The sequence below is a fragment of the Oncorhynchus gorbuscha genome, unplaced genomic scaffold (assembly GCF_021184085.1).
Source record: "Oncorhynchus gorbuscha isolate QuinsamMale2020 ecotype Even-year unplaced genomic scaffold, OgorEven_v1.0 Un_scaffold_1624, whole genome shotgun sequence".
NCBI lineage: Eukaryota > Metazoa > Chordata > Actinopteri > Salmoniformes > Salmonidae > Oncorhynchus > Oncorhynchus gorbuscha.
In genome coordinates this window covers 105711-125971 of record NW_025746350.1, presented here as the reverse complement: position 1 = coordinate 125971, position 20261 = coordinate 105711, and the positions used below count along the sequence as shown (strand labels likewise).

The following is a 20261-nucleotide window of genomic DNA, read 5'->3' as shown; positions in this document are numbered from 1 at the left end:
TCACTGGATTCAAAGTCCAGAGTGCTAACCATTACACCATAGAACCATATTAAATCCAAATGGAAATTGAAAAAAAAATCTGCGTTTAATTTGCAACAGCAGCGGACTGTCGTTCCTTCACGTGTTGCAAATACTTTCAACTGACAACAATATTTGGACAGCTATATTCTAGTTCCACGAGGCAAATTAATTGACATGGTAGGATCGTCCAAGATTTAAACTCGGATTGTAGGATTCAGAGTCCTGAGTGATAACCTTTACAGCATAGAACCCTCAATACTCTGTGACGGGTTCAGATTTTACTGTCCTTGGTTCACCGGAAAAACAGATCAAATATTTTCTGGCCAGAAACGGTATCAACTGGGCTACCCTACCATGCATCCACTTGGAAATCCACATATTTCCAACACGAATGAAGTGACGAGTGTGAACAAAATATGAAACATTGTCAGTTCTTTGTGGGGCAGCAAGTTTTCAATTAAAAAACGTACCAGGGACTCATAGTATGCATTTACCGTAGGCTAACCATTTGTGCGTAACAAGAGTGCTTATCGACTCCCACCCACTTGTTTCTTTCACGCACAACTATTTTAAAGTTGACAGGGGAGGAGTGTGTCACTGCAAAATCATGGAAGGTCCTACCGAGATTTGAACTCGGATCGCAGGATTCAGAGTCCTGAGTGCTAACCATTACACCATAGAACCTCATACAGAGTAATTATTGTAGAGTTCCGATTTTCCTGTCCTTAGTACAGCGGATAAACAGCAGATTATGAGATTATTGGTTGGCCATGTGAATAATTCAGCACAAAAAAACAGGAAGGTTCTACCGAGATTTGAACTCGGATCACTGGATTCAAAGTCCAGAGTGCTAACCATTACACCATAGAACCATATTATAAATCCAAATGGAAATTGAAAAAAAAAATCTGCGTTTAATTTGCAACAGCGGACTGTCGTTCCTTCACGTGTTGCAAATACTTTCAACTGACAACAATATTTGGACAGCTATATTCTAGTTCCACGAGGCAAATTAATTGACATGGTAGGATCGTCCAAGATTTAAACTCGGATTGTAGGATTCAGAGTCCTGAGTGATAACCTTTACAGCATAGAACTCAATACTCTGTGACGGGTTCAGATTTTACTGTCCTTGGTTCACCGGAAAAAAGATCAAATATTTTCTGGCCAGAAACGGTATCAACTGGGCTACCCTACCATGCATCCACTTGGAAATCCACATATTTCCAACACGAATGAAGTGACGAGTGTGAACAAAATATGAAACATTGTCAGTTCTTTGTGGGGCAGCAAGTTTTCAATTAAAAAACGTACCAGGGACTCATAGTATGCATTTACCGTAGGCTAACCATTTGTGCGTAACAAGAGTGCTTATCGACTCCCACCCACTTGTTTCTTTCACGCACAACTATTTTAAAGTTGACAGGGGAGGAGTGTGTCACTGCAAAATCATGGAAGGTCCTACCGAGATTTGAACTCGGATCGCAGGATTCAGAGTCCTGAGTGCTAACCATTACACCATAGAACCCCTTACAGAGTAATTATTGTAGAGTTCCAATTTTCCTGTCCTTAGTACAGCGGATAAACAGCAGATTATGAGATTATTGGTTGGCCATGTGAATAATTCAGCACAAAAAAACAGGAAGGTTCTACCGAGATTTGAACTCGGATCACTGGATTCAAAGTCCAGAGTGCTAACCATTACACCATAGAACCATATTATAAATCCAAATGGAAATTGAAAAAAAAAAAAAAATCTGCGTTTAATTTGCAACAGCGGACTGTCGTTCCTTCACGTGTTGCAAATACTTTCAACTGACAACAATATTTGGACAGCTATATTCTAGTTCCACGAGGCAAATTAATTGACATGGTAGGATCGTCCAAGATTTAAACTCGGATTGTAGGATTCAGAGTCCTGAGTGATAACCTTTACAGCATAGAACCCTCAATACTCTGTGACGGGTTCAGATTTTACTGTCCTTGGTTCACCGGAAAAACAGATCAAATATTTTCTGGCCAGAAACGGTATCAACTGGGCTACCCTACCATGCATCCACTTGGAAATCCACATATTTCCAACACGAATGAAGTGACGAGTGTGAACAAAATATGAAACATTGTCAGTTCTTTGTGGGGCAGCAAGTTTTCAATTAAAAAACGTACCAGGGACTCATAGTATGCATTTACCGTAGGCTAACCATTTGTGCGTAACAAGAGTGCTTATCGACTCCCACCCACTTGTTTCTTTCACGCACAACTATTTTAAAGTTGACAGGGGAGGAGTGTGTCACTGCAAAATCATGGAAGGTCCTACCGAGATTTGAACTCGGATCGCAGGATTCAGAGTCCTGAGTGCTAACCATTACACCATAGAACCCATACAGAGTAATTATTGTAGAGTTCCATTTTCCTGTCCTTAGTACACCGGATAAACAGCAGATTATGAGATTATTGGTTGGCCATGTGAATAATTCAGCACAAAAAAACAGGAAGGTTCTACCGAGATTTGAACTCGGATCACTGGATTCAAAGTCCAGAGTGCTAACCATTACACCATAGAACCATATTATAAGTCCAAATGGAAATTGAAAAAAAAAAAATCTGCGTTTAATTTGCAACAGCGGACTGTCGTTCCTTCACGTGTTGCAAATACTTTCAACTGACAACAATATTTGGACAGCTATATTCTAGTTCCACGAGGCAAATTAATTGACATGGTAGGATCGTCCAAGATTTAAACTCGGATTGTAGGATTCAGAGTCCTGAGTGATAACCTTTACAGCATAGAACTCAATACTCTGTGACGGGTTCAGATTTTACTGTCCTTGGTTCACCGGAAAAACAGATCAAATATTTTCTGGCCAGAAACGGTATCAACTGGGCTACCCTACCATGCATCCACTTGGAAATCCACATATTTCCAACACGAATGAAGTGACGAGTGTGAACAAAATATGAAACATTGTCAGTTCTTTGTGGGGCAGCAAGTTTTCAATTAAAAAACGTACCAGGGACTCATAGTATGCATTTACCGTAGGCTAACCATTTGTGCGTAACAAGAGTGCTTATCGACTCCCACCCACTTGTTTCTTTCACGCACAACTATTTTAAAGTTGACAGGGGAGGAGTGTGTCACTGCAAAATCATGGAAGGTCCTACCGAGATTTGAACTCGGATCGCAGGATTCAGAGTCCTGAGTGCTAACCATTACACCATAGAACCTCATACAGAGTAATTATTGTAGAGTTCCGATTTTCCTGTCCTTAGTACAGCGGATAAACAGCAGATTATGAGATTATTGGTTGGCCATGTGAATAATTCAGCACAAAAAAACAGGAAGGTTCTACCGAGATTTGAACTCGGATCACTGGATTCAAAGTCCAGAGTGCTAAACATTACACCATAGAACCATATTCTAAATCCAAATGGAAATTGAAAAAAAAAATCTGCGTTTAATTTGCAACAGCGGACTGTCGTTCCTTCACGTGTTGCAAATACTTTCAACTGACAACAATATTTGGACAGCTATATTCTAGTTCCACGAGGCAAATTAATTGACATGGTAGGATCGTCCAAGATTTAAACTCGGATTGTAGGATTCAGAGTCCTGAGTGATAACCTTTACAGCATAGAACTCAATACTCTGTGACGGGTTCAGATTTTACTGTCCTTGGTTCACCGGAAAAACAGATCAAATATTTTCTGGCCAGAAACGGTATCAACTGGGCTACCCTACCATGCATCCACTTGGAAATCCACATATTTCCAACACGAATGAAGTGATGAGTGTGAACAAAATATGAAACATTGTCAGTTCTTTGTGGGGCAGCAAGTTTTCAATTAAAAAACGTACCAGGGACTCATAGTATGCATTTACCGTAGGCTAACCATTTGTGCGTAACAAGAGTGCTTATCGACTCCCACCCACTTGTTTCTTTCACGCACAACTATTTTAAAGTTGACAGGGGAGGAGTGTGTCACTGCAAAATCATGGTAGGTCCTACCGAGATTTGAACTCGGATCGCAGGATTCAGAGTCCTGAGTGCTAACCATTACACCATAGAACCCCATACAGAGTAATTATTGTAGAGTTCCAATTTTCCTGTCCTTAGTACACCGGATAAACAGCAGATTATGAGATTATTGGTTGGCCATGTGAATAATTCAGCACAAAAAAACAGGAAGGTTCTACCGAGATTTGAACTCGGATCACTGGATTCAAAGTCCAGAGTGCTAAACATTACACCATAGAACCATATTCTAAATCCAAATGGAAATTGAAAAAAAAAATCTGCGTTTAATTTGCAACAGCGGACTGTCGTTCCTTCACGTGTTGCAAATACTTTCAACTGACAACAATATTTGGACAGCTATATTCTAGTTCCACGAGGCAAATTAATTGACATGGTAGGATCGTCCAAGATTTAAACTCGGATTGTAGGATTCAGAGTCCTGAGTGATAACCTTTACAGCATAGAACCCTGTACAATACTCTGTGACGGGTTCAGATTTTACTGTCCTTGGTTCACCGGAAAAACAGATCAAATATTTTCTGGCCAGAAACGGTATCAACTGGGCTACCCTACATGCATCCACTTGGAAATCCACATATTTCCAACACGAATGAAGTGACGAGTGTGAACAAAATATGAAACATTGTCAGTTCTTTGTGGGGCAGCAAGTTTTCAATTAAAAAACGTACCAGGGACTCATAGTATGCATTTACCGTAGGCTAACCATTTGTGCGTAACAAGAGTGCTTATCGACTCCCACCCACTTGTTTCTTTCACGCACAACTATTTTAAAGTTGACAGGGGAGGAGTGTGTCACTGCAAAATCATGGAAGGTCCTACCGAGATTTGAACTCGGATCGCAGGATTCAGAGTCCTGAGTGCTAACCATTACACCATAGAACCTCATACAGAGTAATTATTGTAGAGTTCCGATTTTCCTGTCCTTAGTACAGCGGATAAACAGCAGATTATGAGATTATTGGTTGGCCATGTGAATAATTCAGCACAAAAAAACAGGAAGGTTCTACCGAGATTTGAACTCGGATCACTGGATTCAAAGTCCAGAGTGCTAACCATTACACCATAGAACCATATTATAAGTCCAAATGGAAATTGAAAAAAAAAAAAAAATCTGCGTTTAATTTGCAACAGCGGACTGTCGTTCCTTCACGTGTTGCAAATACTTTCAACTGACAACAATATTTGGACAGCTATATTCTAGTTCCACGAGGCAAATTAATTGACATGGTAGGATCGTCCAAGATTTAAACTCGGATTGTAGGATTCAGAGTCCTGAGTGATAACCTTTACAGCATAGAACTCAATACTCTGTGACGGGTTCAGATTTTACTGTCCTTGGTTCACCGGAAAAAAATATCAAATATTTTCTGGCCAGAAACGGTATCAACTGGGCTACCCTACCATGCATCCACTTGGAAATCCACATATTTCCAACACGAATGAAGTGACGAGTGTGAACAAAATATGAAACATTGTCAGTTCTTTGTGGGGCAGCAAGTTTTCAATTAAAAAACGTACCAGGGACTCATAGTATGCATTTACCGTAGGCTAACCATTTGTGCGTAACAAGAGTGCTTATCGACTCCCACCCACTTGTTTCTTTCACGCACAACTATTTTAAAGTTGACAGGGGAGGAGTGTGTCACTGCAAAATCATGGAAGGTCCTACCGAGATTTGAACTCGGATCGCAGGATTCAGAGTCCTGAGTGCTAACCATTACACCATAGAACCCATACAGAGTAATTATTGTAGAGTTCCAATTTTCCTGTCCTTAGTACACCGGATAAACAGCAGATTATGAGATTATTGGTTGGCCATGTGAATAATTCAGCACAAAAAAACAGGAAGGTTCTACCGAGATTTGAACTCGGATCACTGGATTCAAAGTCCAGAGTGCTAAACATTACACCATAGAACCATATTCTAAATCCAAATGGAAATTGAAAAAAAAAAATCTGCGTTTAATTTGCAACAGCGGACTGTCGTTCCTTCACGTGTTGCAAATACTTTCAACTGACAACAATATTTGGACAGCTATATTCTAGTTCCACGAGGCAAATTAATTGACATGGTAGGATCGTCCAAGATTTAAACTCGGATTGTAGGATTCAGAGTCCTGAGTGATAACCTTTACAGCATAGAACCCTGTACTCAATACTCTGTGACGGGTTCAGATTTTACTGTCCTTGGTTCACCGGAAAAACAGATCAAATATTTTCTGGCCAGAAACGGTATCAACTGGGCTACCCTACCATGCATCCACTTGGAAATCCACATATTTCCAACACGAATGAAGTGACGAGTGTGAACAAAATATGAAACATTGTCAGTTCTTTGTGGGGCAGCAAGTTTTCAATTAAAAAACGTACCAGGGACTCATAGTATGCATTTACCGTAGGCTAACCATTTGTGCGTAACAAGAGTGCTTATCGACTCCCACCCACTTGTTTCTTTCACGCACAACTATTTTAAAGTTGACAGGGGAGGAGTGTGTCACTGCAAAATCAAGGTAGGTCCTACCGAGATTTGAACTCGGATCGCAGGATTCAGAGTCCTGAGTGCTAACCATTACACCATAGAACCCCATACAGAGTAATTATTGTAGAGTTCCGATTTTCCTGTCCTTAGTACACCGGATAAACAGCAGATTATGAGATTATTGGTTGGCCATGTGAATAATTCAGCACAAAAAAACAGGAAGGTTCTACCGAGATTTGAACTCGGATCACTGGATTCAAAGTCCAGAGTGCTAACCATTACACCATAGAACCATATTCTAAATCCAAATGGAAATTGAAAAAAAAATCTGCGTTTAATTAGCAACAGCGGACTGTCGTTCCTTCACGTGTTGCAAATACTTTCAACTGACAACAATATTTGGACAGCTATATTCTAGTTCCACGAGGCAAATTAATTGACATGGTAGGATCAATTTAAACTCGGATTGTAGGATTCAGAGTCCTGAGTGATAACCTTTACAGCATAGAACCCCTTACAGAGTAATAAGTGTAGAGTTCCAATTTTCCTGTCATTTTTACACCGGAGATTATGAGATTATTGGTTGGCCATGTGAATAATTCAGCACAAAAAAACAGGAAGGTTCTACCGAGATTTGAACTCGGATCACTGGATTCAAAGTCCAGAGTGCTAACCATTACACCATAGAACCATATTATAAATCCAAATGGAAATTGAAAAAAAAATCTGCGTTTAATTTGCAACAGCGGACTGTCGTTCCTTCACGTGTTGCAAATACTTTCAACTGACAACAATATTTGGACAGCTATATTCTAGTTCCACGAGGCAAATTAATTGACATGGTAGGATCGTCCAAGATTTAAACTCGGATTGTAGGATTCAGAGTCCTGAGTGATAACCTTTACAGCATAGAACCCTGTACTCAATACTCTGTGACGGGTTCAGATTTTACTGTCCTTGGTTCACCGGAAAAACAGATCAAATATTTTCTGGCCAGAAACGGTATCAACTGGGCTACCCTACCATGCATCCACTTGGAAATCCACATATTTCCAACACGAATTCCAACACGAATGAAGTGATGAGTGTGAACAAAATATGAAACATTGTCAGTTCTTTGTGGGGCAGCAAGTTTTCAATTAAAAACGTACCAGGGACTCATAGTATGCATTTACCGTAGGCTAACCATTTGTGCGTAACAAGAGTGCTTATCGACTCCCACCCACTTGTTTCTTTCACGCACAACTATTTTAAAGTTGACAGGGGAGGAGTGTGTCACTGCAAAATCATGGAAGGTCCTACCGAGATTTGAACTCGGATCGCAGGATTCAGAGTCCTGAGTGCTAACCATTACACCATAGAACCTCATACAGAGTAATTATTGTAGAGTTCCGATTTTCCTGTCCTTAGTACAGCGGATAAACAGCAGATTATGAGATTATTGGTTGGCCATGTGAATAATTCAGCACAAAAAAACAGGAAGGTTCTACCGAGATTTGAACTCGGATCACTGGATTCAAAGTCCAGAGTGCTAACCATTACACCATAGAACCATATTATAAGTCCAAATGGAAATGAAAAAAAAAATCTGCGTTTAATTTGCAACAGCGGACTGTCGTTCCTTCACGTGTTGCAAATACTTTCAACTGACAACAATATTTGGACAGCTATATTCTAGTTCCACGAGGCAAATTAATTGACATGGTAGGATCGTCCAAGATTTAAACTCGGATTGTAGGATTCAGAGTCCTGAGTGATAACCTTTACAGCATAGAACTCAATACTCTGTGACGGGTTCAGATTTTACTGTCCTTGGTTCACCGGAAAAAAAAATCAAATATTTTCTGGCCAGAAACGGTATCAACTGGGCTACCCTACCATGCATCCACTTGGAAATCCACATATTTCCAACACGAATGAAGTGATGAGTGTGAACAAAATATGAAACATTGTCAGTTCTTTGTGGGGCAGCAAGTTTTCAATTAAAAAACGTACCAGGGACTCATAGTATGCATTTACCGTAGGCTAACCATTTGTGCGTAACACGCACAACTATTTTAAAGTTGACAGGGGAGGAGTGTGTCACTGCAAAATCATGGAAGGTCCTACCGAGATTTGAACTCGGATCGCAGGATTCAGAGTCCTGAGTGCTAACCATTACACCATAGAACCTCATACAGAGTAATTATTGTAGAGTTCCGATTTTCCTGTCCTTAGTACAGCGGATAAACAGCAGATTATGAGATTATTGGTTGGCCATGTGAATAATTCAGCACAAAAAAACAGGAAGGTTCTACCGAGATTTGAACTCGGATCACTGGATTCAAAGTCCAGAGTGCTAACCATTACACCATAGAACCATATTATAAGTCCAAATGGAAATTGAAAAAAAAAAAATCTGCGTTTAATTTGCAACAGCGGACTGTCGTTCCTTCACGTGTTGCAAATACTTTCAACTGACAACAATATTTGGACAGCTATATTCTAGTTCCACGAGGCAAATTAATTGACATGGTAGGATCGTCCAAGATTTAAACTCGGATTGTAGGATTCAGAGTCCTGAGTGATAACCTTTACAGCATAGAACTCAATACTCTGTGACGGGTTCAGATTTTACTGTCCTTGGTTCACCGGAAAAAAAATATCAAATATTTTCTGGCCAGAAACGGTATCAACTGGGCTACCCTACCATGCATCCACTTGGAAATCCACATATTTCCAACACGAATGAAGTGACGAGTGTGAACAAAATATGAAACATTGTCAGTTCTTTGTGGGGCAGCAAGTTTTCAATTAAAAAACGTACCAGGGACTCATAGTATGCATTTACCGTAGGCTAACCATTTGTGCGTAACAAGAGTGCTTATCGACTCCCACCCACTTGTTTCTTTCACGCACAACTATTTTAAAGTTGACAGGGGAGGAGTGTGTCACTGCAAAATCATGGAAGGTCCTACCGAGATTTGAACTCGGATCGCAGGATTCAGAGTCCTGAGTGCTAACCATTACACCATAGAACCCCATACAGAGTAATTATTGTAGAGTTCCGATTTTCCTGTCCTTAGTACACCGGATAAACAGCAGATTATGAGATTATTGGTTGGCCATGTGAATAATTCAGCACAAAAAAACAGGAAGGTTCTACCGAGATTTGAACTCGGATCACTGGATTCAAAGTCCAGAGTGCTAACCATTACACCATAGAACCATATTATAAATCCAAATGGAAATTGAAAAAAAAAATCTGCGTTTAATTTGCAACAGCGGACTGTCGTTCCTTCACGTGTTGCAAATACTTTCAACTGACAACAATATTTGGACAGCTATATTCTAGTTCCACGAGGCAAATTAATTGACATGGTAGGATCGTCCAAGATTTAAACTCGGATTGTAGGATTCAGAGTCCTGAGTGATAACCTTTACAGCATAGAACCCTCAATACTCTGTGACGGGTTCAGATTTTACTGTCCTTGGTTCACCGGAAAAACAGATCAAATATTTTCTGGCCAGAAACGGTATCAACTGGGCTACCCTACCATGCATCCACTTGGAAATCCACATATTTCCAACACGAATGAAGTGATGAGTGTGAACAAAATATGAAACATTGTCAGTTCTTTGTGGGGCAGCAAGTTTTCAATTAAAAAACGTACCAGGGACTCATAGTATGCATTTACCGTAGGCTAACCATTTGTGCGTAACAAGAGTGCTTATCGACTCCCACCCACTTGTTTCTTTCACGCACAACTATTTTAAAGTTGACAGGGGAGGAGTGTGTCACTGCAAAATCAAGGTAGGTCCTACCGAGATTTGAACTCAGATCGCAGGATTCAGAGTCCTGAGTGCTAACCATTACACCATAGAACCCATACAGAGTAATTATTGTAGAGTTCCGATTTTCCTGTCATTTGTACACCGGATAAACAGCAGATTATGAGATTATTGGTTGGCCATGTGAATAATTCAGCACAAAAAAACAGGAAGGTTCTACCGAGATTTGAACACAGATCACTGGATTCAAAGTCCAGAGTGCTAACCATTACACCATAGAACCATATTCTAAATCCAACTGGAAATTGAAAAAAAAATCTGCGTTTAATTAGCAACAGCGGACTGTCGTTCCTTCACGTGTTGCAAATACTTTCAACTGACAACAATATTTGGACAGCTATATTCTAGTTCCACGAGGCAAATTAATTGACATGTTAGGATCATCCAAGATTTAAACTCGGATTGTAGGATTCAGAGTCCTGAGTGATAACCTTTACAGCATAGAACCCCTTACAGAGTAATAAGTGTAGAGTTCCAATTTTCCTGTCATTTTTACACCGGATAAACAGCAGATTATGAGATTATTGGTTGGCCATGTGAATAATTCAGCACAAAAAAACAGGAAGGTTCTACCGAGATTTGAACTCGGATCACTGGATTCAAAGTCCAGAGTGCTAAACATTACACCATAGAACCATATTATAAGTCCAAATGGAAATTGAAAAAAAAAATCTGCGTTTAATTTGCAACAGCGGACTGTCGTTCCTTCACGTGTTGCAAATACTTTCAACTGACAACAATATTTGGACAGCTATATTCTAGTTCCACGAGGCAAATTAATTGACATGGTAGGATCGTCCAAGATTTAAACTCGGATTGTAGGATTCAGAGTCCTGAGTGATAACCTTTACAGCATAGAACTCAATACTCTGTGACGGGTTCAGATTTTACTGTCCTTGGTTCACCGGAAAAAAGTATCAAATATTTTCTGGCCAGAAACGGTATCAACTGGGCTACCCTACCATGCATCCACTTGGAAATCCACATATTTCCAACACGAATGAAGTGATGAGTGTGAACAAAATATGAAACATTGTCAGTTCTTTGTGGGGCAGCAAGTTTTCAATTAAAAAACGTACCAGGGACTCATAGTATGCATTTACCGTAGGCTAACCATTTGTGCGTAACAAGAGTGCTTATCGACTCCCACCCACTTGTTTCTTTCACGCACAACTATTTTAAAGTTGACAGGGGAGGAGTGTGTCACTGCAAAATCATGGAAGGTCCTACCGAGATTTGAACTCGGATCGCAGGATTCAGAGTCCTGAGTGCTAACCATTACACCATAGAACCTCATACAGAGTAATTATTGTAGAGTTCCGATTTTCCTGTCCTTAGTACAGCGGATAAACAGCAGATTATGAGATTATTGGTTGGCCATGTGAATAATTCAGCACAAAAAAACAGGAAGGTTCTACCGAGATTTGAACTCGGATCACTGGATTCAAAGTCCAGAGTGCTAACCATTACACCATAGAACCATATTATAAGTCCAAATGGAAATTGAAAAAAAAAATCTGCGTTTAATTTGCAACAGCGGACTGTCGTTCCTTCACGTGTTGCAAATACTTTCAACTGACAACAATATTTGGACAGCTATATTCTAGTTCCACGAGGCAAATTAATTGACATGGTAGGATCGTCCAAGATTTAAACTCGGATTGTAGGATTCAGAGTCCTGAGTGATAACCTTTACAGCATAGAACTCAATACTCTGTGACGGGTTCAGATTTTACTGTCCTTGGTTCACCGGAAAAAAGATCAAATATTTTCTGGCCAGAAACGGTATCAACTGGGCTACCCTACCATGCATCCACTTGGAAATCCACATATTTCCAACACGAATGAAGTGATGAGTGTGAACAAAATATGAAACATTGTCAGTTCTTTGTGGGGCAGCAAGTTTTCAATTAAAAAACGTACCAGGGACTCATAGTATGCATTTACCGTAGGCTAACCATTTGTGCGTAACAAGAGTGCTTATCGACTCCCACCCACTTGTTTCTTTCACGCACAACTATTTTAAAGTTGACAGGGGAGGAGTGTGTCACTGCAAAATCATGGAAGGTCCTACCGAGATTTGAACTCGGATCGCAGGATTCAGAGTCCTGAGTGCTAACCATTACACCATAGAACCTCATACAGAGTAATTATTGTAGAGTTCCGATTTTCCTGTCCTTAGTACAGCGGATAAACAGCAGATTATGAGATTATTGGTTGGCCATGTGAATAATTCAGCACAAAAAAACAGGAAGGTTCTACCGAGATTTGAACTCGGATCACTGGATTCAAAGTCCAGAGTGCTAACCATTACACCATAGAACCATATTATAAGTCCAAATGGAAATTGAAAAAAAAAATCTGCGTTTAATTTGCAACAGCGGACTGTCGTTCCTTCACGTGTTGCAAATACTTTCAACTGACAACAATATTTGGACAGCTATATTCTAGTTCCACGAGGCAAATTAATTGACATGGTAGGATCGTCCAAGATTTAAACTCGGATTGTAGGATTCAGAGTCCTGAGTGATAACCTTTACAGCATAGAACTCAATACTCTGTGACGGGTTCAGATTTTACTGTCCTTGGTTCACCGGAAAAAAGATCAAATATTTTCTGGCCAGAAACGGTATCAACTGGGCTACCCTACCATGCATCCACTTGGAAATCCACATATTTCCAACACGAATGAAGTGATGAGTGTGAACAAAATATGAAACATTGTCAGTTCTTTGTGGGGCAGCAAGTTTTCAATTAAAAAACGTACCAGGGACTCATAGTATGCATTTACCGTAGGCTAACCATTTGTGCGTAACAAGAGTGCTTATCGACTCCCACCCACTTGTTTCTTTCACGCACAACTATTTTAAAGTTGACAGGGGAGGAGTGTGTCACTGCAAAATCATGGAAGGTCCTACCGAGATTTGAACTCGGATCGCAGGATTCAGAGTCCTGAGTGCTAACCATTACACCATAGAACCTCATACAGAGTAATTATTGTAGAGTTCCGATTTTCCTGTCCTTAGTACAGCGGATAAACAGCAGATTATGAGATTATTGGTTGGCCATGTGAATAATTCAGCACAAAAAAACAGGAAGGTTCTACCGAGATTTGAACTCGGATCACTGGATTCAAAGTCCAGAGTGCTAACCATTACACCATAGAACCATATTATAAGTCCAAATGGAAATTGAAAAAAAAAAATCTGCGTTTAATTTGCAACAGCGGACTGTCGTTCCTTCACGTGTTGCAAATACTTTCAACTGACAACAATATTTGGACAGCTATATTCTAGTTCCACGAGGCAAATTAATTGACATGGTAGGATCGTCCAAGATTTAAACTCGGATTGTAGGATTCAGAGTCCTGAGTGATAACCTTTACAGCATAGAACTCAATACTCTGTGACGGGTTCAGATTTTACTGTCCTTGGTTCACCGGAAAAAAAAATCAAATATTTTCTGGCCAGAAACGGTATCAACTGGGCTACCCTACCATGCATCCACTTGGAAATCCACATATTTCCAACACGAATGAAGTGATGAGTGTGAACAAAATATGAAACATTGTCAGTTCTTTGTGGGGCAGCAAGTTTTCAATTAAAAAACGTACCAGGGACTCATAGTATGCATTTACCGTAGGCTAACCATTTGTGCGTAACAAGAGTGCTTATCGACTCCCACCCACTTGTTTCTTTCACGCACAACTATTTTTAAAGTTGACAGGGGAGGAGTGTGTCACTGCAAAATCATGGAAGGTCCTACCGAGATTTGAACTCGGATCGCAGGATTCAGAGTCCTGAGTGCTAACCATTACACCATAGAACCTCATACAGAGTAATTATTGTAGAGTTCCGATTTTCCTGTCCTTAGTACAGCGGATAAACAGCAGATTATGAGATTATTGGTTGGCCATGTGAATAATTCAGCACAAAAAAACAGGAAGGTTCTACCGAGATTTGAACTCGGATCACTGGATTCAAAGTCCAGAGTGCTAACCATTACACCATAGAACCATATTATAAGTCCAAATGGAAATTGAAAAAAAAAAATCTGCGTTTAATTTGCAACAGCGGACTGTCGTTCCTTCACGTGTTGCAAATACTTTCAACTGACAACAATATTTGGACAGCTATATTCTAGTTCCACGAGGCAAATTAATTGACATGGTAGGATCGTCCAAGATTTAAACTCGGATTGTAGGATTCAGAGTCCTGAGTGATAACCTTTACAGCATAGAACTCAATACTCTGTGACGGGTTCAGATTTTACTGTCCTTGGTTCACCGGAAAAAAGATCAAATATTTTCTGGCCAGAAACGGTATCAACTGGGCTACCCTACCATGCATCCACTTGGAAATCCACATATTTCCAACACGAATGAAGTGATGAGTGTGAACAAAATATGAAACATTGTCAGTTCTTTGTGGGGCAGCAAGTTTTCAATTAAAAAACGTACCAGGGACTCATAGTATGCATTTACCGTAGGCTAACCATTTGTGCGTAACAAGAGTGCTTATCGACTCCCACCCACTTGTTTCTTTCACGCACAACTATTTTAAAGTTGACAGGGGAGGAGTGTGTCACTGCAAAATCATGGAAGGTCCTACCGAGATTTGAACTCGGATCGCAGGATTCAGAGTCCTGAGTGCTAACCATTACACCATAGAACCTCATACAGAGTAATTATTGTAGAGTTCCGATTTTCCTGTCTAGTACAGCGGATAAACAGCAGATTATGAGATTATTGGTTGGCCATGTGAATAATTCAGCACAAAAAAACAGGAAGGTTCTACCGAGATTTGAACTCGGATCACTGGATTCAAAGTCCAGAGTGCTAACCATTACACCATAGAACCATATTATAAGTCCAAATGGAAATTGAAAAAAAAAAAAAAATCTGCGTTTAATTTGCAACAGCGGACTGTCGTTCCTTCACGTGTTGCAAATACTTTCAACTGACAACAATATTTGGACAGCTATATTCTAGTTCCACGAGGCAAATTAATTGACATGGTAGGATCGTCCAAGATTTAAACTCGGATTGTAGGATTCAGAGTCCTGAGTGATAACCTTTACAGCATAGAACTCAATACTCTGTGACGGGTTCAGATTTTACTGTCCTTGGTTCACCGGAAAAAAAAATCAAATATTTTCTGGCCAGAAACGGTATCAACTGGGCTACCCTACCATGCATCCACTTGGAAATCCACATATTTCCAACACGAATGAAGTGATGAGTGTGAACAAAATATGAAACATTGTCAGTTCTTTGTGGGGCAGCAAGTTTTCAATTAAAAAACGTACCAGGGACTCATAGTATGCATTTACCGTAGGCTAACCATTTGTGCGTAACAAGAGTGCTTATCGACTCCCACCCACTTGTTTCTTTCACGCACAACTATTTTAAAGTTGACAGGGGAGGAGTGTGTCACTGCAAAATCATGGAAGGTCCTACCGAGATTTGAACTCGGATCGCAGGATTCAGAGTCCTGAGTGCTAACCATTACACCATAGAACCTCATACAGAGTAATTATTGTAGAGTTCCGATTTTCCTGTCCTTAGTACAGCGGATAAACAGCAGATTATGAGATTATTGGTTGGCCATGTGAATAATTCAGCACAAAAAAACAGGAAGGTTCTACCGAGATTTGAACTCGGATCACTGGATTCAAAGTCCAGAGTGCTAACCATTACACCATAGAACCATATTATAATATCAAATGGAAATTGAAAAAAAAAATCTGCGTTTAATTTGCAACAGCGGACTGTCGTTCCTTCACGTGTTGCAAATACTTTCAACTGACAACAATATTTGGACAGCTATATTCTAGTTCCACGAGGCAAATTAATTGACATGGTAGGATCGTCCAAGATTTAAACTCGGATTGTAGGATTCAGAGTCCTGAGTGTTAACCATTACACCATAGAACCTCTGTACAGAGTAATTATTGTAGAGTTCAAATTTTTCTGTCCTTAGTACAGCGGATAAACAGCAGATTATGAGATTATTGGTTGGCCATGTGAATAATTCAGCACAAAAAAACAGGAAGGTTCTACCGAGATTTGAACTCGGATCACTGGATTCAAAGTCCAGAGTGCTAACCATTACACCATAGAACCATATTATAAGTCCAAATGGAAATTGAAAAAAAAAGATTTGAACTCGGATCTGCAAAGTTTAATTTGCAACAGCGGACTGTGTCGTTCCTTCACGTGTTGCAAATACTTTCAACTGACAACAATATTTGGACAGCTATATTCTAGTTCCACGAGGCAAATTAATTGACATGGTAGGATCGTCCAAGATTTAAACTCGGATTGTAGGATTCAGAGTCCTGAGTGATAACCTTTACAGCATAGAACTCAATACTCTGTGACGGGTTCAGATTTTACTGTCCTTGGTTCACCGGAAAAAAATATCAAATATTTTCTGGCCAGAAACGGTATCAACTGGGCTACCCTACCATGCATCCACTTGGAAATCCACATATTTCCAACACGAATGAAGTGATGAGTGTGAACAAAATATGAAACATTGTCAGTTCTTTGTGGGGCAGCAAGTTTTCAATTAAAAAACGTACCAGGGACTCATAGTATGCATTTACCGTAGGCTAACCATTTGTGCGTAACAAGAGTGCTTATCGACTCCCACCCACTTGTTTCTTTCACGCACAACTATTTTAAAGTTGACAGGGGAGGAGTGTGTCACTGCAAAATCATGGAAGGTCCTACCGAGATTTGAACTCGGATCGCAGGATTCAGAGTCCTGAGTGCTAACCATTACACCATAGAACCTCATACAGAGTAATTATTGTAGAGTTCCGATTTTCCTGTCCTTAGTACAGCGGATAAACAGCAGATTATGAGATTATTGGTTGGCCATGTGAATAATTCAGCACAAAAAAACAGGAAGGTTCTACCGAGATTTGAACTCGGATCACTGGATTCAAAGTCCAGAGTGCTAACCATTACACCATAGAACCATATTATAAGTCCAAATGGAAATTGAAAAAAAAAATCTGCGTTTAATTTGCAACAGCGGACTGTCGTTCCTTCACGTGTTGCAAATACTTTCAACTGACAACAATATTTGGACAGCTATATTCTAGTTCCACGAGGCAAATTAATTGACATGGTAGGATCGTCCAAGATTTAAACTCGGATTGTAGGATTCAGAGTCCTGAGTGATAACCTTTACAGCATAGAACTCAATACTCTGTGACGGGTTCAGATTTTACTGTCCTTGGTTCACCGGAAAAAAGATCAAATATTTTCTGGCCAGAAACGGTATCAACTGGGCTACCCTACCATGCATCCACTTGGAAATCCACATATTTCCAACACGAATGAAGTGATGAGTGTGAACAAAATATGAAACATTGTCAGTTCTTTGTGGGGCAGCAAGTTTTCAATTAAAAAACGTACCAGGGACTCATAGTATGCATTTACCGTAGGCTAACCATTTGTGCGTAACAAGAGTGCTTATCGACTCCCACCCACTTGTTTCTTTCACGCACAACTATTTTAAAGTTGACAGGGGAGGAGTGTGTCACTGCAAAATCATGGAAGGTCCTACCGAGATTTGAACTCGGATCGCAGGATTCAGAGTCCTGAGTGCTAACCATTACACCATAGAACCTCATACAGAGTAATTATTGTAGAGTTCCGATTTTCCTGTCCTTAGTACAGCGGATAAACAGCAGATTATGAGATTATTGGTTGGCCATGTGAATAATTCAGGTCAGCACAAAAAAACAGGAAGGTTCTACCGAGATTTGAACTCGGATCACTGGATTCAAAGTCCAGAGTGCTAACCATTACACCATAGAACCATATTATAAGTCCAAATGGAAATTGAAAAAAAAATCTGCGTTTAATTTGCAACAGCGGACTGTCGTTCCTTCACGTGTTGCAAATACTTTCAACTGACAACAATATTTGGACAGCTATATTCTAGTTCCACGAGGCAAATTAATTGACATGGTAGGATCGTCCAAGATTTAAACTCGGATTGTAGGATTCAGAGTCCTGAGTGATAACCTTTACAGCATAGAACTCAATACTCTGTGACGGGTTCAGATTTTACTGTCCTTGGTTCACCGGAAAAAAAAATCAAATATTTTCTGGCCAGAAACGGTATCAACTGGGCTACCCTACCATGCATCCACTTGGAAATCCACATATTTCCAACACGAATGAAGTGATGAGTGTGAACAAAATATGAAACATTGTCAGTTCTTTGTGGGGCAGCAAGTTTTCAATTAAAAAACGTACCAGGGACTCATAGTATGCATTTACCGTAGGCTAACCATTTGTGCGTAACAAGAGTGCTTATCGACTCCCACCCACTTGTTTCTTTCACGCACAACTATTTTAAAGTTGACAGGGGAGGAGTGTGTCACTGCAAAATCATGGAAGGTCCTACCGAGATTTGAACTCGGATCGCAGGATTCAGAGTCCTGAGTGCTAACCATTACACCATAGAACCTCATACAGAGTAATTATTGTAGAGTTCCGATTTTCCTGTCCTTAGTACAGCGGATAAACAGCAGATTATGAGATTATTGGTTGGCCATGTGAATAATTCAGCACAAAAAAACAGGAAGGTTCTACCGAGATTTGAACTCGGATCACTGGATTCAAAGTCCAGAGTGCTAACCATTACACCATAGAACCATATTATAAATCCAAATGGAAATTGAAAAAAAAATCTGCGTTTAATTTGCAACAGCGGTTGTCGTTCCTTCACGGGTTGCAAATACTTTCAACTGTTTGGACAGCTATATTCTAGTTCCACGAGGCAAATTAATTGACATGTTCCTTCACGTGTTGCAAATACTTTCAACTGACAACAATATTTGGACAGCTATATTCTAGTTCCACGAGGCAAATTAATTGACATGGTAGGATCGTCCAAGATTTAAACTCGGATTGTAGGATTCAGAGTCCTGAGTGCTAACCATTACACCATAGAACCTCATACAGAGTAATTATTGTAGAGTTCCAATTTTCCTGTCCTTAGTACAGCGGATAAACAGCAGATTATGAGATTATTGGTTGGCCATGTGAATAATTCAGCACAAAAAAACAGGAAGGTTCTACCGAGATTTGAACTCGGATCACTGGATTCAAAGTCCAGAGTGCTAAAATTACACCATAGAACCATATTATAAGTCCAAATGGAAATTGAAAAAAAAATCTGCGTTTAATTTGCAACAGCGGACTGTCGTTCCTTCACGTGTTGCAAATACTTTCAACTGACAACAATATTTGGACAGCTATATTCTAGTTCCACGAGGCAAATTAATTGACATGGTAGGATCGTCCAAGATTTAAACTCGGATTGTAGGATTCAGAGTCCTGAGTGATAACCTTTACAGCATAGAACTCAATACTCTGTGACGGGTTCAGATTTTACTGTCCTTGGTTCACCGGAAAAAAATATCAAATATTTTCTGGCCAGAAACGGTATCAACTGGGCTACCCTACCATGCATCCACTTGGAAATCCACATATTTCCAACACGAATGAAGTGATGAGTGTGAACAAAATATGAAACATTGTCAGTTCTTTGTGGGGCAGCAAGTTTTCAATTAAAAAACGTACCAGGGACTCATAGTATGCATTTACCGTAGGCTAACCATTTGTGCGTAACAAGAGTGCTTATCGACTCCCACCCACTTGTTTCTTTCACGCACAACTATTTTAAAGTTGACAGGGGAGGAGTGTGTCACTGCAAAATCATGGAAGGTCCTACCGAGATTTGAACTCGGATCGCAGGATTCAGAGTCCTGAGTGCTAACCATTACACCATAGAACCTCATACAGAGTAATTATTGTAGAGTTCCGATTTTCCTGTCCTTAGTACAGCGGATAAACAGCAGATTAT

At 40.0% G+C, this 20261-nt stretch overlaps 47 non-coding genes across 47 annotated transcripts; all 47 read right to left on the bottom strand.

Annotated features, from left to right (window-relative positions):
• Nucleotides 1-633: 633 nt before the first annotated feature.
• On the bottom strand, nucleotides 634-705 carry trnaq-cug. The gene has a single exon. It is a non-coding gene; the product is annotated as a tRNA-Gln (tRNA).
• A 116-nt stretch (nucleotides 706-821) lies between these two features.
• trnaq-uug lies at nucleotides 822-893 on the bottom strand. The gene has a single exon. It is a non-coding gene; the product is annotated as a tRNA-Gln (tRNA).
• Nucleotides 894-1477: 584 nt separating this feature from the next.
• On the bottom strand, nucleotides 1478-1549 carry trnaq-cug. The gene has a single exon. It is a non-coding gene; the product is annotated as a tRNA-Gln (tRNA).
• Nucleotides 1550-1665: 116 nt separating this feature from the next.
• Nucleotides 1666-1737, bottom strand: trnaq-uug. Its single transcript has one exon. It is a non-coding gene; the product is annotated as a tRNA-Gln (tRNA).
• A 592-nt stretch (nucleotides 1738-2329) lies between these two features.
• On the bottom strand, nucleotides 2330-2401 carry trnaq-cug. The gene has a single exon. It is a non-coding gene; the product is annotated as a tRNA-Gln (tRNA).
• A 114-nt stretch (nucleotides 2402-2515) lies between these two features.
• On the bottom strand, nucleotides 2516-2587 carry trnaq-uug. Its single transcript has one exon. It is a non-coding gene; the product is annotated as a tRNA-Gln (tRNA).
• Nucleotides 2588-3174: 587 nt separating this feature from the next.
• On the bottom strand, nucleotides 3175-3246 carry trnaq-cug. Its single transcript has one exon. It is a non-coding gene; the product is annotated as a tRNA-Gln (tRNA).
• Nucleotides 3247-3362: 116 nt separating this feature from the next.
• On the bottom strand, nucleotides 3363-3434 carry trnaq-uug. The gene has a single exon. It is a non-coding gene; the product is annotated as a tRNA-Gln (tRNA).
• A 585-nt stretch (nucleotides 3435-4019) lies between these two features.
• trnaq-cug lies at nucleotides 4020-4091 on the bottom strand. Its single transcript has one exon. It is a non-coding gene; the product is annotated as a tRNA-Gln (tRNA).
• Nucleotides 4092-4207: 116 nt separating this feature from the next.
• On the bottom strand, nucleotides 4208-4279 carry trnaq-uug. The gene has a single exon. It is a non-coding gene; the product is annotated as a tRNA-Gln (tRNA).
• Nucleotides 4280-4868: 589 nt separating this feature from the next.
• Nucleotides 4869-4940, bottom strand: trnaq-cug. Its single transcript has one exon. It is a non-coding gene; the product is annotated as a tRNA-Gln (tRNA).
• Nucleotides 4941-5056: 116 nt separating this feature from the next.
• trnaq-uug lies at nucleotides 5057-5128 on the bottom strand. Its single transcript has one exon. It is a non-coding gene; the product is annotated as a tRNA-Gln (tRNA).
• Nucleotides 5129-5718: 590 nt separating this feature from the next.
• Nucleotides 5719-5790, bottom strand: trnaq-cug. The gene has a single exon. It is a non-coding gene; the product is annotated as a tRNA-Gln (tRNA).
• A 115-nt stretch (nucleotides 5791-5905) lies between these two features.
• trnaq-uug lies at nucleotides 5906-5977 on the bottom strand. Its single transcript has one exon. It is a non-coding gene; the product is annotated as a tRNA-Gln (tRNA).
• A 593-nt stretch (nucleotides 5978-6570) lies between these two features.
• trnaq-cug lies at nucleotides 6571-6642 on the bottom strand. The gene has a single exon. It is a non-coding gene; the product is annotated as a tRNA-Gln (tRNA).
• Nucleotides 6643-6758: 116 nt separating this feature from the next.
• trnaq-uug lies at nucleotides 6759-6830 on the bottom strand. The gene has a single exon. It is a non-coding gene; the product is annotated as a tRNA-Gln (tRNA).
• A 326-nt stretch (nucleotides 6831-7156) lies between these two features.
• On the bottom strand, nucleotides 7157-7228 carry trnaq-uug. Its single transcript has one exon. It is a non-coding gene; the product is annotated as a tRNA-Gln (tRNA).
• A 602-nt stretch (nucleotides 7229-7830) lies between these two features.
• Nucleotides 7831-7902, bottom strand: trnaq-cug. The gene has a single exon. It is a non-coding gene; the product is annotated as a tRNA-Gln (tRNA).
• A 116-nt stretch (nucleotides 7903-8018) lies between these two features.
• trnaq-uug lies at nucleotides 8019-8090 on the bottom strand. The gene has a single exon. It is a non-coding gene; the product is annotated as a tRNA-Gln (tRNA).
• Nucleotides 8091-8637: 547 nt separating this feature from the next.
• Nucleotides 8638-8709, bottom strand: trnaq-cug. The gene has a single exon. It is a non-coding gene; the product is annotated as a tRNA-Gln (tRNA).
• A 116-nt stretch (nucleotides 8710-8825) lies between these two features.
• trnaq-uug lies at nucleotides 8826-8897 on the bottom strand. Its single transcript has one exon. It is a non-coding gene; the product is annotated as a tRNA-Gln (tRNA).
• A 588-nt stretch (nucleotides 8898-9485) lies between these two features.
• Nucleotides 9486-9557, bottom strand: trnaq-cug. Its single transcript has one exon. It is a non-coding gene; the product is annotated as a tRNA-Gln (tRNA).
• Nucleotides 9558-9673: 116 nt separating this feature from the next.
• Nucleotides 9674-9745, bottom strand: trnaq-uug. Its single transcript has one exon. It is a non-coding gene; the product is annotated as a tRNA-Gln (tRNA).
• Nucleotides 9746-10332: 587 nt separating this feature from the next.
• trnaq-cug lies at nucleotides 10333-10404 on the bottom strand. The gene has a single exon. It is a non-coding gene; the product is annotated as a tRNA-Gln (tRNA).
• Nucleotides 10405-10519: 115 nt separating this feature from the next.
• trnaq-uug lies at nucleotides 10520-10591 on the bottom strand. The gene has a single exon. It is a non-coding gene; the product is annotated as a tRNA-Gln (tRNA).
• A 341-nt stretch (nucleotides 10592-10932) lies between these two features.
• On the bottom strand, nucleotides 10933-11004 carry trnaq-uug. Its single transcript has one exon. It is a non-coding gene; the product is annotated as a tRNA-Gln (tRNA).
• Nucleotides 11005-11589: 585 nt separating this feature from the next.
• trnaq-cug lies at nucleotides 11590-11661 on the bottom strand. Its single transcript has one exon. It is a non-coding gene; the product is annotated as a tRNA-Gln (tRNA).
• A 116-nt stretch (nucleotides 11662-11777) lies between these two features.
• trnaq-uug lies at nucleotides 11778-11849 on the bottom strand. Its single transcript has one exon. It is a non-coding gene; the product is annotated as a tRNA-Gln (tRNA).
• A 584-nt stretch (nucleotides 11850-12433) lies between these two features.
• trnaq-cug lies at nucleotides 12434-12505 on the bottom strand. Its single transcript has one exon. It is a non-coding gene; the product is annotated as a tRNA-Gln (tRNA).
• A 116-nt stretch (nucleotides 12506-12621) lies between these two features.
• Nucleotides 12622-12693, bottom strand: trnaq-uug. Its single transcript has one exon. It is a non-coding gene; the product is annotated as a tRNA-Gln (tRNA).
• A 584-nt stretch (nucleotides 12694-13277) lies between these two features.
• Nucleotides 13278-13349, bottom strand: trnaq-cug. Its single transcript has one exon. It is a non-coding gene; the product is annotated as a tRNA-Gln (tRNA).
• Nucleotides 13350-13465: 116 nt separating this feature from the next.
• On the bottom strand, nucleotides 13466-13537 carry trnaq-uug. Its single transcript has one exon. It is a non-coding gene; the product is annotated as a tRNA-Gln (tRNA).
• Nucleotides 13538-14124: 587 nt separating this feature from the next.
• On the bottom strand, nucleotides 14125-14196 carry trnaq-cug. The gene has a single exon. It is a non-coding gene; the product is annotated as a tRNA-Gln (tRNA).
• A 116-nt stretch (nucleotides 14197-14312) lies between these two features.
• On the bottom strand, nucleotides 14313-14384 carry trnaq-uug. The gene has a single exon. It is a non-coding gene; the product is annotated as a tRNA-Gln (tRNA).
• A 585-nt stretch (nucleotides 14385-14969) lies between these two features.
• Nucleotides 14970-15041, bottom strand: trnaq-cug. Its single transcript has one exon. It is a non-coding gene; the product is annotated as a tRNA-Gln (tRNA).
• Nucleotides 15042-15155: 114 nt separating this feature from the next.
• trnaq-uug lies at nucleotides 15156-15227 on the bottom strand. The gene has a single exon. It is a non-coding gene; the product is annotated as a tRNA-Gln (tRNA).
• A 590-nt stretch (nucleotides 15228-15817) lies between these two features.
• trnaq-cug lies at nucleotides 15818-15889 on the bottom strand. The gene has a single exon. It is a non-coding gene; the product is annotated as a tRNA-Gln (tRNA).
• Nucleotides 15890-16005: 116 nt separating this feature from the next.
• On the bottom strand, nucleotides 16006-16077 carry trnaq-uug. Its single transcript has one exon. It is a non-coding gene; the product is annotated as a tRNA-Gln (tRNA).
• Nucleotides 16078-16420: 343 nt separating this feature from the next.
• Nucleotides 16421-16492, bottom strand: trnaq-uug. Its single transcript has one exon. It is a non-coding gene; the product is annotated as a tRNA-Gln (tRNA).
• Nucleotides 16493-17095: 603 nt separating this feature from the next.
• trnaq-cug lies at nucleotides 17096-17167 on the bottom strand. The gene has a single exon. It is a non-coding gene; the product is annotated as a tRNA-Gln (tRNA).
• Nucleotides 17168-17283: 116 nt separating this feature from the next.
• trnaq-uug lies at nucleotides 17284-17355 on the bottom strand. The gene has a single exon. It is a non-coding gene; the product is annotated as a tRNA-Gln (tRNA).
• Nucleotides 17356-17939: 584 nt separating this feature from the next.
• Nucleotides 17940-18011, bottom strand: trnaq-cug. Its single transcript has one exon. It is a non-coding gene; the product is annotated as a tRNA-Gln (tRNA).
• A 121-nt stretch (nucleotides 18012-18132) lies between these two features.
• On the bottom strand, nucleotides 18133-18204 carry trnaq-uug. Its single transcript has one exon. It is a non-coding gene; the product is annotated as a tRNA-Gln (tRNA).
• Nucleotides 18205-18788: 584 nt separating this feature from the next.
• On the bottom strand, nucleotides 18789-18860 carry trnaq-cug. The gene has a single exon. It is a non-coding gene; the product is annotated as a tRNA-Gln (tRNA).
• A 116-nt stretch (nucleotides 18861-18976) lies between these two features.
• trnaq-uug lies at nucleotides 18977-19048 on the bottom strand. The gene has a single exon. It is a non-coding gene; the product is annotated as a tRNA-Gln (tRNA).
• A 417-nt stretch (nucleotides 19049-19465) lies between these two features.
• Nucleotides 19466-19536, bottom strand: trnaq-uug. Its single transcript has one exon. It is a non-coding gene; the product is annotated as a tRNA-Gln (tRNA).
• Nucleotides 19537-20120: 584 nt separating this feature from the next.
• On the bottom strand, nucleotides 20121-20192 carry trnaq-cug. Its single transcript has one exon. It is a non-coding gene; the product is annotated as a tRNA-Gln (tRNA).
• Nucleotides 20193-20261: the final 69 nt, after the last annotated feature.